Source organism: Carassius auratus, unplaced genomic scaffold (assembly GCF_003368295.1).
Source record: "Carassius auratus strain Wakin unplaced genomic scaffold, ASM336829v1 scaf_tig00214282, whole genome shotgun sequence".
Taxonomy (NCBI): Eukaryota; Metazoa; Chordata; class Actinopteri; order Cypriniformes; family Cyprinidae; genus Carassius; species Carassius auratus.
Window position 1 is genome coordinate 756,835 of NW_020527593.1, and position 18,018 is coordinate 774,852.

Genomic DNA, 18,018 nt, shown 5'->3' on the forward strand with positions numbered 1-18,018 from the left:
CGCTATTCGAGGCATGTTCTTGAAATAAATCTTATAAAGACTTTTTGCTGAGATCTCACAAGAGGTCACAGAAACCTAAGTTAAATATTAATATAAGAATAAGATATTACATATCATTTGGTAGAAAAACTGTGTTTTTACCTTTTATTGGTGCAAAGATGAGTAGTGGTGATATTTATTTTGTACAACATTTGTATCTGCTTTTTATCACTTAATTAGAAGCACCACAAATTTAAATTGTCATGTTGTAGGGACTACTGAACAGACATTTAGAAGTACGTTTTAAAATGCAAAGTATTTCAATTTAAAATTAAAATAAAGCTATTTAAAGAGTTTTATTTTTTATGACACTATGTGTATGTCACATCAGGTAATGAAAAGTTCATCCTCACTTGAACACATGGACCAAATACAGGAAATGTGTCATATTAGTTGTCAAGTGCAAAGACCACAAGTGTGGATATTTGGACAAGGCAAAAATACACAGAGCAAACAAGAATACTTAAAGATGCACACCTGAACAGAATGACACAATCAACTCAGCAACCATGACAACTAAGGACTGAAAGGAAAGGAAACTGAATCGAAACAACCCAAAAAATCCATGCATATGAAGCACTTAACTGACTGCTGTGTTCTCTCTGTGAAAGGTCTCTCCATGCTGGAAAAGGTTTGTTAAAAAATATTTCGTGACATTTATGACAATGAAACCTTTGGGTGTTTCTCAGCCATACCCCCCCCCCCCAACCAATTAAGTCACCTATGTGATTAATGAAGGACCAAACAGACCCTTCATCTATAGGCTCAATGAAGTGAAGAAACTTGTGTGGATCATGCTCTGAGCAGTGATCCCTGTTTTGCAGTGAAGAGACTTTGTTGTCTTGTCTGATTTAGTTCACAGTCTATTTCATGGCAGTTTACACTGTAGTGAAGGATTCTCTTTGAATCAAAAATGTTATTACTGTGATAAAACTCTTGACAGGAGATAGATGGCTTGTATGACAGGTCAAATTTCTCCTGGTTTGTCCTGCTATCATCTAAAATGAACTTTATCACACCTGCCAATAATATGTGAACTGAGAATGTTTAATCTTGTATGGCAAAATATAGCCTCAAGTGCCTTTTGATAAAAAAAATAATAAATAATAATAATAAGTGGAGCTAAGACTTACTAAGTTTTTCTTTAGTAAACTCGTATTTCTTTGATTTATATTTTCTTACATAGCTTTCATCAAATAAAGAAATAAAACTGCAACAAGAAGCTCTAGTTCTAGCAACATTGTGTTCAAACCATGTGCTCAAATTAAAAAAAAAAATAATAATAATAATAATACAAATAAATAAGTACACTTAGGACATTTAAGTAATTTTTTATAAATGTGCCCTTTTTTGTGCACTATTGGTGTGCATCTTGAGACGAAACAAAAGCAATCATAGGTTTAAGATCAGTCAGTGCAAGTTTCTTTCAGCTGAAACCGCTCAGACTTACATTTTAGTCTGAAACTAGGCTTAAGCCTGGTCTGTGAAACAAGGGGTTTATGTCTTTAGCAAACAACTTAATTTTCATGAACCCTTCTGCTATTGGTCAGACAGACAGATAACGCCTCCCCAAACTCGCACCATTAGTTGAGGCGTCGTTGCTGGTCGGCAGTGTTGCAGTTTCTGTGGTTTTCCTATGAAAGTTGGCTACTATTACACTGTTGCTGCAGGTTGTTTTGTAGTCTGCGGGTTAAATCAATTTTTTTTTTTAAATAAAGCATAACTGGTTGTTGTTTGTTTCTCAGACCTGGTAACCCTGCTGGTCGGAATACTCAACCAAACAGCAATGTTTTGATAGTGCCATCAAAGTAATAATGACTTCTAGTTGCCCACATGTTAAGCTGGGATATGAGAACACATTTTTTGGGGGCCTGTGACTGCTGTCTTTTTTATGTTCCTTTGTTCTCTGACCTGGCACAATCTTCCGCTGTTTCTCTCTTTCTTTCCTGGTCTCTCTGGGAGCATGTCAGCTTTGAGATGGTTTTCCACAAAGATACGATGACAGGAGAAGACAGAACAGACAGCTAAAAATGGTGCGAGTCAGTGCATATGCATATTTGTGTATAAATGTTATCATCCTAATGTCTTGCCAGACTCTGGGGACAAGAAACAGCAAAGTGGACAGACAACAAGGAGCTTCAAGGGCAGTCTGACAGTCTTGGGAATGATTTACAGTACTAAGCAGCATCAGGCATTTATTACAGGCGGCGTGTTGGTGCTGTTATTGGCGACTTTCTTCTCACTAAGGTTTACAGAGTGTGATGAAATTGATTCGACAGCAATAGTACAGTAACAAACTCAGAGTCTGAGGAAAAAAAAACTTGTGAACAAACAGTATCAAGCTTGTTTCCCCCCCTGGCAAGATGCTTTATGTACAAAAAAGAAAATGACAGTGGATTGTTAAATGTTTGTTGCAGAACAGATGGCTACACTAGCATTTAGTGTGTGTGTTTCTGTGAGGTGCTGATCGAAAGTGGATTAAAGTGTCAATTTCTCCAGTTAATGGAAGGGTGGTGTTTGTTGGGCTGAGATCTGTGATGTTTCTGTTGTGTTGACTGAATGAGTGTGACTTCAGAATTAATATTCTATTGCTGGAAAATACATCAAAGCTATGTATTTAATGCTTAAAGGGGTCATATGATGCTTTTTTTAAAGATCCTCATTTTGTGTAATTGGCATAACCGAATATGTTGACATGCTTTAATGTTCAAAAAACACATCAATTTTCAAATACTGTACATTTATTGTAGGTCCTCTATGCCCCGCCTCTCTCCACCACAAGCACTTGTCAGAAATGTAATGACTCTTACCATAATCGTGAGCTTCATCTTTCAAAATAAATATAAAGACAGTTGATAATGTCCTTAGTTTTACCATCAGTTCAAGCTTGAAAGGGGAACAGAGTCATGTGACAGACACAGTGATGAAGCTCGTATGTGTTTGCAGCACACAAGCCTCGGACGGTTAAGACAGCTGACTCCACTGTGTGACCATTTCTCTCTCTCTCTCTCTCTCTCTCTCTCTCTCTCGCAACGTTCAAAACTAGGCATTGCAAATACTTGAACTAATAACAAAACTTACAGTAGCTGATACAGAAGTGCCAGATTGTTGTAGCAAAGTCAGAATAGCCTCTTCTCCTAAGTTCATGGTGTCCTATTGTAAGTAATCTTAAAGATTCCTAAATGCATCTACTTTCAGAAGGCCAAATAAAGTGCTTTTTGCTTTCACCTAGATACACACAGCATCTCCCTGACATGGCTGCTTCAACACTAACTGCAGTTACTGAAACCACGCCTGCCTTCTTTCTTAGCATAAGCATTTGGGCAGCGTTACACAAACATTTCCACATAGTGACATAGAAGTGAGGGGAGGTATGAACGAGCCGGTTTAGGGGGCTGTGACAGAATTTTGATAAAGAATGTCTCTTTGGATTTGAGTAGTCTTTGCAACTTTACATATATTTTTTTTATGCACCAAGAGCTTGTAACACTCTAAAGAGAAAGGAAAAATTGAAATTGCATCATATGACCCCTTTAATCTAATCCAAAACCAGTGTTAGCTTGGTGAATTGCTGTTGAAATGAGCTTCAAGCTGGAGTACTTGAGAAAAAAAACACATACATATTACACAGGCAGAAAAAGATCCAAGTGACAAAAAAAAAATACAAGTGAAAAATCCACATGCTCATTTTGATGGAAGTCAAGGCCACCTATAATATCAGATTTTAAAAGTGAGTTTTGAGTGAGTTTGAGTGAGTCTCACAATGTCACAGTTATTTTATTTAACTTTTTTTTTATGTTTTTTTTTTTTTTTTTTCTGTATTAACATTTGTAGTGTTGGAATAACATTTTAGAATAGTATTTTCTTGTAAAACATACTCCAATAATCAGGATTAATTACAAGTCAGTTTTTTTATTATTAAAATGTGCACTTTCTGTTGCACCATCTCAAGCAGTAAAACATTTGCATGTATAAGATACGATAAAAAAAGAGAATGAACACATGGACACAAACCCAACAGAACCAAACAAGTCTATCATAACATGTTTCTCTACATGTAATGGTCCTGTAGTTCAGTGCGTGTTAATGGAGGTGTATCATGGTGAAAATAACCTCAATTTCAAAGGAGAGAACGTGTTTTGGGATACAGCACAGCAACTGTATATTACTGCTGCAAATCACACCACCCACAGAGCTACACCCAATACACTATTGCGCTTATAGCAGGCTAAATGCAGAAGGGAGAGAGAAACATACCGGTTGTGCAGCCGTGTACTGTAAATGATTGTTATTATAACATTAGGTGGCCTGTATTTTCAGCAGGAGACAACAGTGAATGGAACACGTCTACTGATGAATACTGCACATGCCTTGTGTCATCTCTGTCAGAACTTGATAAGTCTGTCAGGACTGTGTGCGTATATATAAATCAAACGTCTCATGTTTTATTTATAGGAGTAACAAAATTAGAATTAAATGCATTATAATTTTAGAATCTGATGCTTAACAAAGATAATCAAACATGTAGACCCAAAAGTATTGCGCATACTGTAGATACAGATTTTTTATTTTTTTCAGCTAACTAATTTATCAGCAATTTCTGCCCCACATTATATATTTATTGTGTGCTGCTTTCCCTCAGGACATCAATTATTTCACTAGTTTCTTCTTCTCTCTGCACTTTTTTTGTGGTATCTTTATTATAACAGAATTGCTGTAAGCAAGTACTGTATATTACAGGGGAATGTGTGAGCGAAAAAAAAAAAATATATAATTGAAAACATTAAAGTATTTAACAATTTTAATAAATGTATACAATTGAAGATGTACCAACCTCTGAGCAGTTTTTAAAGTATAGCATCCTTTTAGCATTGTTTTTAATGTATAAATGATGAAACATGTAAAATCTATAATCTTTCTGCTTGAATTGTCTCACCAAATGATCTCTGAAAAATACCAATTTATGAAACTTCGGTGAAAGGCGAAACTGCTACCTGACCTTTTAACGTGCTTCAGAGGTGTGATCTGTTCTTTCTGCCTGAGCAAAGGACGCTTCACCACAGAGATGTCCAAATAATTGGCTTTTCCGAGCTTGTCAAGCCATGTTAACCCTGCATTCTTCGAATGCTCTACTCACAATTGCAGATGGAATATATCATTTATAATGTTTGATTTAACAATAAACACATTTTGTTTATTAAACTTTATATATGTACAATATAGAACCCTGGGCACATTGAGCCATATATTTCATGCTTTACATCTAGGCCTTAGATAATACAGATCCAAATTCTGTATTTATGCCTGAAGACATAAAAGAACACAGTATTTCTTCACTCAAACAGCCAGAACTGTACTGCATATCAATTCAAGACATGCAATATATGATGTTCCTTTCTGTGACATTCTTTTGTAGACAAAACCGTGTTTTCAGTAAATGTCTTAGATTTTGCAGATGTGCATTTTCGTGTAGTTACTTGATAGCTGTGGAATGTACTGTGGTGTCAGAAGTCAGATGTATATAATGTGCAATGAGTAGCTGTTCTTTCCTTTCTTGTATCTTGCTCCTCAGGGAAAATTGAGCTGCTGTTCACCAGTGTGTTGCATTTGAATAGGAAACACATCACGTAAGTGGTTTATTCAAATATAGAATTTCCTTTTTTTCATAGCAGTGTTATTATAGTTAACTGAAACTAAAACCATAAAAAGGTTACTTAAAATAAATTTAACCTGAAATAAATTAAAATACATACAAATATTTTACGTTGATTTAGGTTAAATTGATATACTGAAATACTAAGACAAAAAAAAAAATTAAAGTATAAAAATTACAAAAACAACTAAATTGCTAAAAAATTAAATGTATCTTAAATATCTAAATATTAATAAAACCAGTTATTTTTATATCAGTTTTAATTATTTTTTTTATTTATTTATTTTTTTTGTTAATTTTTTATCTTATCCTTTTTTGTGTGTGGGTGTTTTTGTCTTTTTTTTGTCTATAAAATTATTTTTTTGTTTTAGTTCTTAAAGTTAAACTGAAATAAAATCAGAAATGCTATCTTGTCAACTATAGCTGAATTTTTATTTTTTTATGTTATATCAAATTTTTTTAATGATTTTCATAAGAGTTTTAGTTTTAAGGGGCATTTGAACGAAACCATTTTCAACTAAAAATATAAAAAATGTAATGGGTTTTGGCCGTTTATTTACATGACAACAGCTTTTTGGGGGCCTAAAAATGCAAACTTTTTCAAAACTGGTTTCAAAATGCAAAAAAAAAAAAAAAAAAATAATAATAAATTATGATATATCATCTCTGTGTAAACTTCAAAAAGCAAATCTGTAAAAACTGTGACTTAATGCACATACGTATGTGTAAACATTTCAAAATGCATTCCTTTTTTAGTTCATAGTTGTTGTGTAAATGTACCTTTAGTTAAGTATAATAAACCATCATCAAAGACTACGGCAATATTTCAATGATACTAAAATCTCACTGGTTCGTAGCCTAATGATCAGCGTTTAAGCACATTCTGTATGGTAAGGTGGAGCAGACTTCTGGATGTGAATTCAAAAAGGTGGTCAGTGGAAAGCGAGGCTCAGATGCAGTGATTCGGTCTTGAACCTCTGCAAGTGTTTGGCCATGTTGATTCATGTCTCTGTGGTGTTTTGTGAGGTCATGCACAACCGAGGGGAAGCTCATCCAGTTTTAACGCGCTGATCCAGGGAACTAAAGATGAGGAAGCAGGCCAGGAGGCTGTAGAGCACATCAGCAAGCCCTTTCACACACATAATAAACACAATTCATCTCCCATGCTGCTCCAGCTGCTGTTTCATACAGCACTGAGAACACACTTATATCTTCTGCATCAGGTTCAGCGTCACGTAGACCTGCCATTTTTTTGTACATGCTTACTCAGTCAGTTCTCTCTTTCTCTATTCCTCTTTATCTTCACTGCTTCTGGTGTTAAAGGGACAGATCACAACAAAAAAAAAAAAAAATGATGAATTCTGGTATCATTTACTCACCCATAAGTCATTCCAAATGCAAGTTTTCTTGCCTCAGTGGAGTTTTTTGTTTTTTTTACAAAATTGGGAAATGTGCAGACGTGCTTTTTGGTGTAGTTATTTGATAGCTTCAGAATGTACTGCACTGTGTTTTCTGGGAAGATAGTGTATCTGTTCCATCCTTTCTTGTGTCTTCTTAGATTCCTCAGTGAAAATTGAGTCAACATTGATATACGATATCTTTATTTGAGCCAGAGGACAAAATGTAAGAAGTTATTTGCTTACAATCTTCATGGGAAAAGAAATAATAATGAAATAAAATAAAAATCTCTCCATCCATCGTTTCTATTGTTCTATCAGTCATTCTATCATACTATCAGCCTTTTACTCCATCTATTGTTTCTATCATTCTAGTGTTATGTCTTATCTATATATGTGTTGTTCTATCACTTCATTTCATTCTCTCCTGCAGTCTCTCCCCTGGTGCACCCTGCAGTGAGCTGAATCAGTAATTCAGACGAAATGCTTCTATTCATTTTGTCCGCACTGACTCCTGCATCGGTTACAGTACTCAACAGTACTATTGATTTGACCATGGGCTACAGTCATTTGTGTTACGACTGTGGAGCAAAAATAGAAATATCAGCCTATGGCTTTTACTTCAAATGTAGAAAAGCTGGGTCATCTGGACTCTAATGTCAGTGTAATTGTTCCTTACTTATAGTATGCATTTGTTCACTTCCCTTGTGTTTATGCTGCAGTATTTCTTTATTTCTGTGTGTGTGTGTGTACTGGTAGGGGTTATCTGGGTCTGTTTCTCTCTTTCCACTGGCCATGTGAAAGAGATAAGCACTATTATGTCAATCAGTGTTAGTTGCACACTGTTATTTTCACATCCCACTCCACTCTGCAATCTATCTCATGTATACACACTCATGCAGGCTTATTGCTCGCTCATTATTTATCATTTAATTTCCTCTTCATGTAAATGTATTTATTCACTGTTTATCTTTTTAATACCTACATACTGTAAGCAATATTCTAATAATAAACATTGAAATGCACTTTTATTAGCTTTTTTTTAAATCCATACTTTTTATTACGGAATGAAATCTGTTTATTCTCTGACTACATAATGAAGTTTGCTTTTGGAAATGTCTTTTTGGAATTTTACCCAAGACACCTTAAAATGTTGCCTCCATAAGCAGCTCACCAGGCTTTGGAACAGAGCATCTGGTGTTCTGGCTCTTTTTCTCTTTTTCTTTTTTTTCTGTCAGTTTCTGCACACTTGTGAGGATTAGCGTGATACTTCAAGGATTGAAAACATTAGAGGAATTTGATTTAATTTAACTTTTTTTTCCCACCTGTCTGTCCGTGTTGAATTTATATAGATGCATACAGGAGTGGAGCTTTCCTCTCATTGGATAAAGGTCATAATTAGTCCATTTTATCATTACCTTTCAACCGTTCAAAAGTTTTCCACATTGATCATTTCAAAACTGATAATATTAGAGTGAAGGATCATGAGACACTGAAGACTGGTGTAATAGCTGCTGAAAATCCCACTTTGTCATTGTAAATAGTAGTTCACAACATTTGTTTTTACTGTTTTTGATCAAATGCAGCATTGGTGAGAATAAGACTTATATATACAATTTTTATTTTTCTTACAGACCCTACTCATTTACGGTAATGTAAAAGAGTCTAGCAACTATATTTTCTCATATTGATCAGCATAGTCCTTTCATCCTCTCTACCTGCATCTGTTGTTTATTGCAAATCTAAACAGAATTATTAATACCCCTTTGGGTTCTCTGAGCATTACATGCATGAGTTCTTCTCAATACCGGCAGTGACAAACGCAGGCAAAATCATTAGCAGCAGTGCCCATAGTGAAAAGTGACAGCGATGGACAAATGCTCAAAAAATAATAATTTATCTGTTCATATTTCAAAATGATTCACTTTTTTTTTTTTTTTTTTTTTTTTTTTTTTACTTTACTGCAAATCCTCTCAAATACAAATTAATCAAGCTAGATATTTCACTGAACCTGCCCAGTGAAATATGTTTAGTCTGAAGTATGCTAAAACTCCTACCCAACCATTTAATCTGGTATAATGTGGTACTTACCATTCTGCATCATTCTGAGTCTTATCATAATAGCGCTAGATTTGATTTTAAAAGGCAAAAATTGAAGACAGGTGATGCGTTTAGAAAACAGCCTTGAAAAAAAGACACAGCTGAGTACCAAAATGGTACAGACTGTTACTTTTCACAAAAGGAGGTAGAAACCGCATTATGCCTCATGTACTAACTGCAGATGTGTTAGGGACACATAATTTGCCCATTTTGCAAACCATCAAAACAAATTTAGTCAGAAATCTAAATTCTAAAACCCTCATGTCTGCTAGATTAGGACCAACAATACGGTATAATTGATCTGTACCATCATTCAGGAGTGCAGAAATGATTTAAATATCACATTAGCACTAATTTAAAGGGAAAATTCATCCAAAAATTCTGTATACTGTATAAATGTCAAAATCTACTCTCCCTTATCTCGTTCCAATGCCAGCATGACTTTTATTTGGTGGAACAGAAGATCAGATATTATATATATATATATATAAAAACTCCAGTGTTGTTCAGTTTAGTGCTGTACATTTTATAAAATATATTTTGTTTTTGCTTTTCACAAGAAGAAAAAAAAAAACAATACTGTTTTGAATTAGTATTTGGGTGAGTAAATGAATTTTTGTGGGAACTGTCCCTGTAAGTGTATATGTATGTGCTTGTTATTAACCAATGCCTTTGCAACATAAATCTTTTGTTTAACATAGCCATGAGATTCTTACAACTCTTGAATTTTGAATGAGAGACATGGAAAGAGACAAATGAGAGAGACAGAAGAGGGTTGATACAGGGCCATCAATCCTCTTTTTACATTATTTGCACTGTATTTCTTCCGCTTTCATTCTGCTCTCGTTTTGGATATGCACGTGTGCACATTGTGCTTTCATGCTCCATGGCACATGTGGTGGTATTTCTCTGCAGTCACGTTCACTTGGCACACTCCATGCTTTATTAAATGTGCAGTGGGGTATTATTGAGTTAGCTGGGCTCATTTAGAAGTACTTTGTTGTGCGTATATGTGACTCTGGAATCGCTCAGCTTTTCAGTTCACCATCACTCATGTGTGATTAAACCCTAATAAGTTCTTATTTGAAATGAGGTTGAATTCCGAGAACAGAATGTACATCTGTAAAGTGTTCTCGTTCTTCTTTGTTTCACAGACTGTCAACCATTTCCCTAAGAAATTGTTTGATCCAGAACAAAGAGCTTAAGTAAGAACACTCCCCCCTCAGCATTGATATGGCTAAGTGATCATTTATATCAATTTGTCAAGGCTTTGTCTTGTTTGGTGTAGGAGACAGAGTAAAGTGACTAAACAGTTCAGGGACCACAGTGTTATTGTTGTACTTGGTATGTATTAGTATCAGCCCTGAAGCTCAAGTCCTCTTATCGAAAGAAAAACTTTAAGGGTTCAGCTGCACATGTTATTGTATTAAAGATTTACACATGACAAGCAGCAAATGAAAAGCTGGCTGTGTAGTCATATCGTAGTCAATGAAATAACATTAAAATCTGAGCATTGGATTGTTTTTACAAAGAAAAGTGCAATTTTCCTGAGGAAATTTTGGAAATAGGAAAGAGTGTCGAATTGGAAGTTAGCATAAAACCATATAATAACTTGCCATAACAATTCATATTATTCCATTATCCTACACCATTGTTGACCTAGTTAATAGCTGTACATATATTGAAACACCCCGGTTTGCTATATTGTGCATATTTATTTGTTAAATGTTTTATTTTATTTTATTTTTTATTCTATAAAAGCAGGGAAATGTACTTACCAGACAGAATTAGCTGCGTATTATACAAGCAATCTTTCTTAAATTATAAATAAATAAATGGAAATAACCAAATTTTAAATACGAATATAGTAATTTTCTTTCTTTATTTTAAATAAGTTTCTGGATTTCTATAGGAATATAATCTTTTTTTTTTTTTATCTAGATTTTTATATAGAATAATCTATATGTCTACATTTCTATATCCATTCAGTAGCTTCATAAACCCTCATTTGAAACTTTGGAATGTATTTAATTTCTATGATTTAATGTTTTAAATTAAACTTTTTCCATGAAATCCATTGCCATCCAAATCCCTGCTGAAGTTGCAATGTTATGTATTACATGTTAAGGAAAGCACCCTAAAGATTTCTTATGGGGAACAGTTATTAGCCGACAACATTTACAGCACAATGGCATTATCATATACCCTCACCAGTCACAGTGTCTCAAGAAGAAAAATCTTCTGTAGTTTCATGCAGGCTTTAAGTTTGTTGAGTCTCAAGCTTCAGGCCCTTCATTACAGAAAATAAGCCATCCCCATTTTTTTCCATTACACGAGCATGTGATATATGAAATAAAATAAAGGGAGATGATTCTATATCAGGCCTCTATTTCTGAGATGTCGCATAAAAATAATCTGTGATTTATTGCTACATCATGAGTTTAGTTCTAGTTTGGAATGAGAGGGTTGACATCCTCATCCTCTGCACAGTTCACTATGTCTGTATCCTTACAGCTATAACAAAGATAATATCAAGATGGTGTGGGATGGGATAGGTCATATTGGATTGATGGGGTGTCATAAATGGGACCTCAGTCAATGCCACAGGCTTCCTGTGTGCCATATCACATGGATCAATTTGCTTTATTCCATTTGTGGGGGAGCAAAGGAGGTAGACACAGCCATGACTTCACCCTCCCCTGAGAATATATGTTATATGTTGAAATGAAAAGCAAAGGAGAATTAATAACCAGCCCAGCCAGCATCAAAGTCCATATCTATTGCACTTCTGCTGGCCCTGGATCCCAGTGAGGGATTCACAAACTCTCTAAAAACATCAGGATAACATCCTATTTATTCAATCAAATAATCCTTGGAGTAGATCCACATTCCTGAATCAATTTGGCAGGTTGGTAAGAAATATTTTGAAACCAACTGTAGACCAACTGTCTTTGAGTGGATTATTTAATCAACTACGGGTGCTGTTCATATAATATTATCAAAAAGTTTTTTTTTTTTGTTTTCAATAATTCCATTCAAAAAGAGATACTTGTATATTATATTCATTCATTACACACAGAATGATATATTTCAAATGTTTATTTCTTTTAATTTTGATGTTTATAACTGACAACTAAGGAAAATCCCAAATTCAGTATCTCAAAAGGTTCAATATTGAAGACACCTGGTGCCACACTCTAATCAGCTAATTAACTCAAAACACCAGCAAAGCCTTTAAATGGTCTCTCAGTCTAGTTTCTGTAGGCTACACAATCATGGGGAAGGCTGCTGATTTGACCGTTGTCCAAAAGACGACCAATGACACCTTGCACAAGGAGGGCAAGACACAAAAGGTCATTGCAAAAGAGGCTGGCTATTCACAGAGCTCTGTGTCTAAGCACATTAATAGAGAGGCGAAGGGAAGGAAAAGATGTGGTAGAAAAAAAGTGTACAAGCAATAGAGATAACCGCACCCTGGAGCGGATTGTGAAACAAAACTCATTAAAAAATGTGGGGGAGATTCACAAAGAGTGGACTGCAGCTAGAGTCAGTGCTTCAAGAACCACTACGCACTACGTCACATTCCTTATGTCAATTCACTCTTGAACAACAGACAGAGTCAGAAGTGTCTTGCTTCAAGGGGACTGGACTGCTGCTGAGTGGTCTAATGTTATGTTCTCTGATGAAAGTAAATTTTGCATTTCCTTGGATATCAGGGTCCCAGAGTCTGGGGGAAGAGAGGAGATGCACACAATCCACATTGCTTGAGGTCCAGTGTAAACTTTCCACAGTCAGTGATGGTTTGGGGTGCCATGTCATCTGCTGGTGTTGGTCCACTGTGTTTGCTGAGGTTCAAGGTCAACACAGCCATATACCAGGAAGTTTTAGAGCACTTCATGCTTCCTGCTGCTGACCAACTTTATGGAGATGCAGATTTTATTTTCCAACAGGACTTGGCACCTGCACACAGTGTCAAAGCTTCCAGTACCTGGTTTAAGGACCATAGTATCCCTGTTCTTAATTGGCTAGCAAACTCACCTGACCTTAACCCTATAGAAAATCTATGGGGTATTGGGAAGAGGAAGATGCGATATGCCAGACCCAAGAATGGAGAAGAGCTGAAGGCCAATATCAGAGCAACCTGGGCTCTCATAACACCTGAGCAGTGCCACAGACTGATCAAGCCCATGCCACGCCGCATTGCTGCAGTAATTCAGGCAAAAGGTGCACCAACTAAGTATTGAGTGCTGTACATGCTCATACTTTTCATTTTCATACTTTTTTGTTGGCCAAGGTTCTAAAAATCCTTTATTTGTATTGGTCTTAAGTTATATTCAAATTTTCTGAGATACTGAATTTGGGATTTTCCTTAGTTGTCAGTTATAATAATCAAAATTAAAAGAAATAAACATTTGAAATATATCAGTCTGTGTGTGTAATGAATGAGTATATTATACAAGTTTCACATCAGTGAAATCAACTTTTTGATGATATTCTAATTATATGACCAGCACCTGTATTTTGTTTAGTAGCTAAATATACCGGATATTTTTTTTTTTTTTTTTTTTGTAGCAATACGTAAGTAGTGAAGGAGAATGGAGGTTTACGCAATTTTAACTCAGGAACTGCTCAGAAATCTGAAATTCTCTAAAAAGAAATACCTTAACCTGCTGTCAAGCTCTTGCAGTTTTGAAAAAGCACCATAAAAGTGGTCCAAATAATTCATATGAGTAACTTATTTTTATATGTATAAGCAACTGAAATATTTTATATGACTTCAGAAGACTTATGTAGTTCTGTATTTTCTGGAATTAATTGCAATTTTTAACTTAACTCAGTAACTGTTCTCAGATAAGAAATAAAGGAATAATTTCCAGAAAAAGAAATCACCATATACTCACCCTCAAGTTTCCAAATGGATATGATTTTCTTTTGTCTTTGGTGCTGGATGTGGAGATATTTAGATCTGTGTTCAGGCTGCTTTTTATGTCAGTTTCTACTGTCACATACCAGAAATGACAAAAAGCACCGTAAAAATTAACACAATTTGTGTGTGTTACAGACCAAATTTTGAATGTACACATTGCAATTTCTTGCTATTGGATAGTAAACAGGAACTAGTGGCATTCATGCGTCAATTAAAAGAAATAAACGTTTAAAGTAAAATATGTTGCAATGAAGAATAAATGCTGATGCTTGTTAACTGCAATGTATCCTTATCCACACGGCTGGCACTCTGCTCTAAATGAGGCAGAAGGAAGAAACCAGAGAAGAGCATGCTGTGGTAAATGTGCTTACGAAGAAGCCAAATAAATGGGGCCCAATAACAGGCTAAAACTTAACAGCCAGTGGAGAGCAGATGGTCTTTGTGATTTTGCCTAAAGCACTCTGAACTCAAAAACTGAAGAAGAAAACAAGAGACAGGAAAAAACTCTTAACAATGCTTGCAAAGGGCTGCCAGAAATCAAAGCGCAAGGCGTGAGGCATTCAAGATGACAACTATTGTAGGCTCGTGGTAATTCTCTGTCAAAATCCTGTAGAGGCGTAAGAGAAACATTTGAAAGTAGCCTTTTGAATGTGTCACAGTTGATAGTTGCACAGAGTATGTTTAACACTCCAATCGCATGCTTGCCTGTTTAGAACCTACAACTGGATCTGTGGTCTCTGTGGCTGAAGTGCTTGAGCTGGATTGATCATGTTGCAGGGATCATTTTCAAAGGGTTTTACAAATTGACTGGCTACCAGTGATGTGACCAGTGTCTTTGTGCCATATTGATTTTTTTCCCCAATCTGAACTGTAGTGCATTGAGCAGTCCTTACCAAATATCTCTGCTGTTAATTCCCTTGATTTTAGATAATGAACCTGTGAAAAAGTGAGAACCACAGGGATCTGACCATTTATGGGACCAAAGCTGTATTACACTGATTTAGTCTGTCCTCAGGAATGAGCTGTCTAAGAAGTGCTGGAATTAAGATCTACTAGCTGCACACATAGGGCATGAACTGTGCTCTTAATCATAATATGGAGCTTTTTGACTCTGGATCTTTGTGCTGCTATTTGTGTCTGCTCTCAGGTGCCTGTGAGTCCTATAGATTTTCTCACTTAAACTTGGCAAGATCGAACTCTGGGCTCTTGACCCCGTGATGCCTGAATCTAAAAATTATGTTAATGAGATTGACATCAGAATGTGTTGCTGTTCATCCTTTCAGATGGCAGTGAGCTGTTCTGCCTTTTTACTCTGCAGATTATTGAGCCAAACAATACAGTAAAAAAAGGTAAGGAAGGTAAGGACAGAGACAGTAAAAAGGGGAAAAAATGGGAGCAATCCTGGAAAATTTGAGAAATTGTAACATTAGCATTAACAATAGGCAGTAGGAATGAAAAAAAGTGGAGGATTTACTTAACTTATTTACTCTCAGAAATTGCTAGTAAATCTCACAAATTGACAACGAAATGTCAAGTAGAATTAAAAGTGAAATTCTGGAGTGGAAAGTCTACAATATTATGTCCAGTAATATGTTTAATTTGCAACTTAAAAAAAAAAAAAACAAGTATAAATTTTAGTGTTCACACAATTCACTTTGTGATTTGACTCGCATATTGTTTATATGGAATCTTCACGTGTGTGTGTGTATGTGTGTGTGTATATATATATATATATATATATATATATATATATATATATATATATATATATATATATATATATATATATATATATATATATATATATACTTTTTATATTTTTTTGTAAACTGATGTTTACTGTTAATTTTTAATGACATTTGTATTAGAACTATATTCACTGAATGCAATTTAAAAAAAAAAATCATATATATATATATATATATATATATATAAATATTTTTTTTTTGTTGTTGTTGCATTCAGTGAATATAGAATATATTAAATGTATAAAAATAAAGACCACAGGACTGTATTTTAAACCTTGCCCTTTTTATATTTTATTTTTTTTAACAATAATAGGGCCATGTAAAATTCCTTTATCCGAATCAAATGAAAAAAAAAAAACTTTTAGTCTTTATTTTACTTAAATGTGATTATTCCTTTATAAATGAAGATTAATAAATTTTTATGAGTAGTAGCATTGTTGTTACACTGAGTCTTAAGACTACTAAATAGTAATATATTTTTGACAGTTTCTTCAGGTTAAAATAAACTTTTATTTTGACGGGTTGCCATGAAGAACTTGCAGCTGCTGTGTATGTTATATGACGGTAGTTTTGTCAAATGAAACAATAAAATGCTAATGAACTCAGCTGGGGATGAAATTGGTGTATTCATATCATCATAGTGAGATGGCAGAGGATGAAAACACTGCAAACAAAACAGTGCGTCGCACCATCCACCATTCATTCATTCATTCAGTCAATTCGGAAATTATGGCGCCTTTACGCATTGTCAAATGCTTCCACGGATTTGTAGTATTACTATAGAATTTTACCTGAACATTGCAAATCACGCTTTTTTCTTGGTTCTTGTCAACAGTTACTCCGTCATAAGCGCTGAATGAGTGACCGACTTTCAGTTCTAACCATAGACAGTATAAAAACAGGTTGTAACTTTGCAAAAGGTAAATAAGAGGGTGACATCTTGTGGAGAAGACTAATGAAAGATTCACATTAATCAGATCTTCTTTTAAATGTTTGCTGAAATGAATAACCTTGTTTTTGTATTCAACAGCAGAAACTCCTACAGGTTTGGAACAACTTAAGGGTGACGATGGGTGACAGAATGATGATACATTTTTAATTTTCGGATAAGCTATCTCTTAAAAGGGATTTTTGGTTAAATTAAATCATAAGATATGGTCAAGTTGATCAAATAGATAGAAGAGGTGAATAGAGAAAGGGGTCATAAGTGAGGATGAGTCATCTTTCATAGATGAAGGGAAACAAAGTCATTAGCTCAAAGGTCAAAGGAAGAGAACAGAGAAACAGATGAACCGAGGCAAACAAAGAGACAGAAATAGCACTGATGGATTAAAGAGAAAAAAAAGCAACTAAAGGGATACATAAGAATTAGAACAAAATGTACTTGCAATGGTAAAGATGGAGAGAGCAGCAGGTGGTCCCAGCATGCCTTTGTCCTTTTCTGACTAGCAATGTTTGTAGTCATGCCCCGTGTCAAGTTTAATATTATGTTGGGCAAGGTCTGAGACCTCTTTTACTCAAGAAAAATTGCAGACCCAGTCTTTCGCCATCTCCCTTGCTGCCTCTATCCATACAGCACAGCACCTCAAACAAGCAATTGAAATTGATCCTCTTTATTCCTGCAAAGCTTGTTTGCAGAATCTGTAGGACTGTGTTTCCAGTAAGTGGTGAAATGTTATCACTTTAGACTCGCCAAACCACTTTAGACAAATTTGATTTCAAATGAAAAATATATATATACAGATGCTGGTCATATAATTAGAATATCATCAAAAAGTTGATTTATTTCCATTCAAATAGTGAAACTTGTATATTTACATTCATTCATTACACACAGACTGATAAATATTTCAAATGTTTATTTCTTTTAATTTTGATGATTATAACTGACAACTAAGGAAAATCCCAAATTCAGTATTTCAGAAAATTTGAATATAACTTAAGAACAATACAAAAAAAAGGATTGCACATGTCTGTGCGTAGTAGTTCTTGAAGCACTGACTCCAGCTGCAGTCCACTCTTTGTGAATCTCCCCCACATTTTTGAATGGGTTTTGTTTCACAATCATCTCCAGGGAGCGGTTATCCCTATTACTTTTTTTTTTCTACCACATCTTTTCCTTCCCTTCGCCGTTCTATTAATGTGCTTGGACAC

General features: G+C 34.9%; 1 protein-coding gene across 1 annotated transcript in view; it reads left to right on the forward strand.

Annotated features, from left to right (window-relative positions):
- Positions 1-406: 406 nt before the first annotated feature.
- LOC113091754 (disks large-associated protein 3-like) overlaps positions 407-18,018 on the forward strand; it is a 121,858-nt gene continuing 104,246 nt past the window's right edge. Inside the window, exon 1 of the mRNA XM_026257384.1 lies at positions 407-670. The gene's annotated coding sequence lies outside the window, so the exon portion shown is untranslated. The remainder of the gene's footprint in view (positions 671-18,018) is intronic.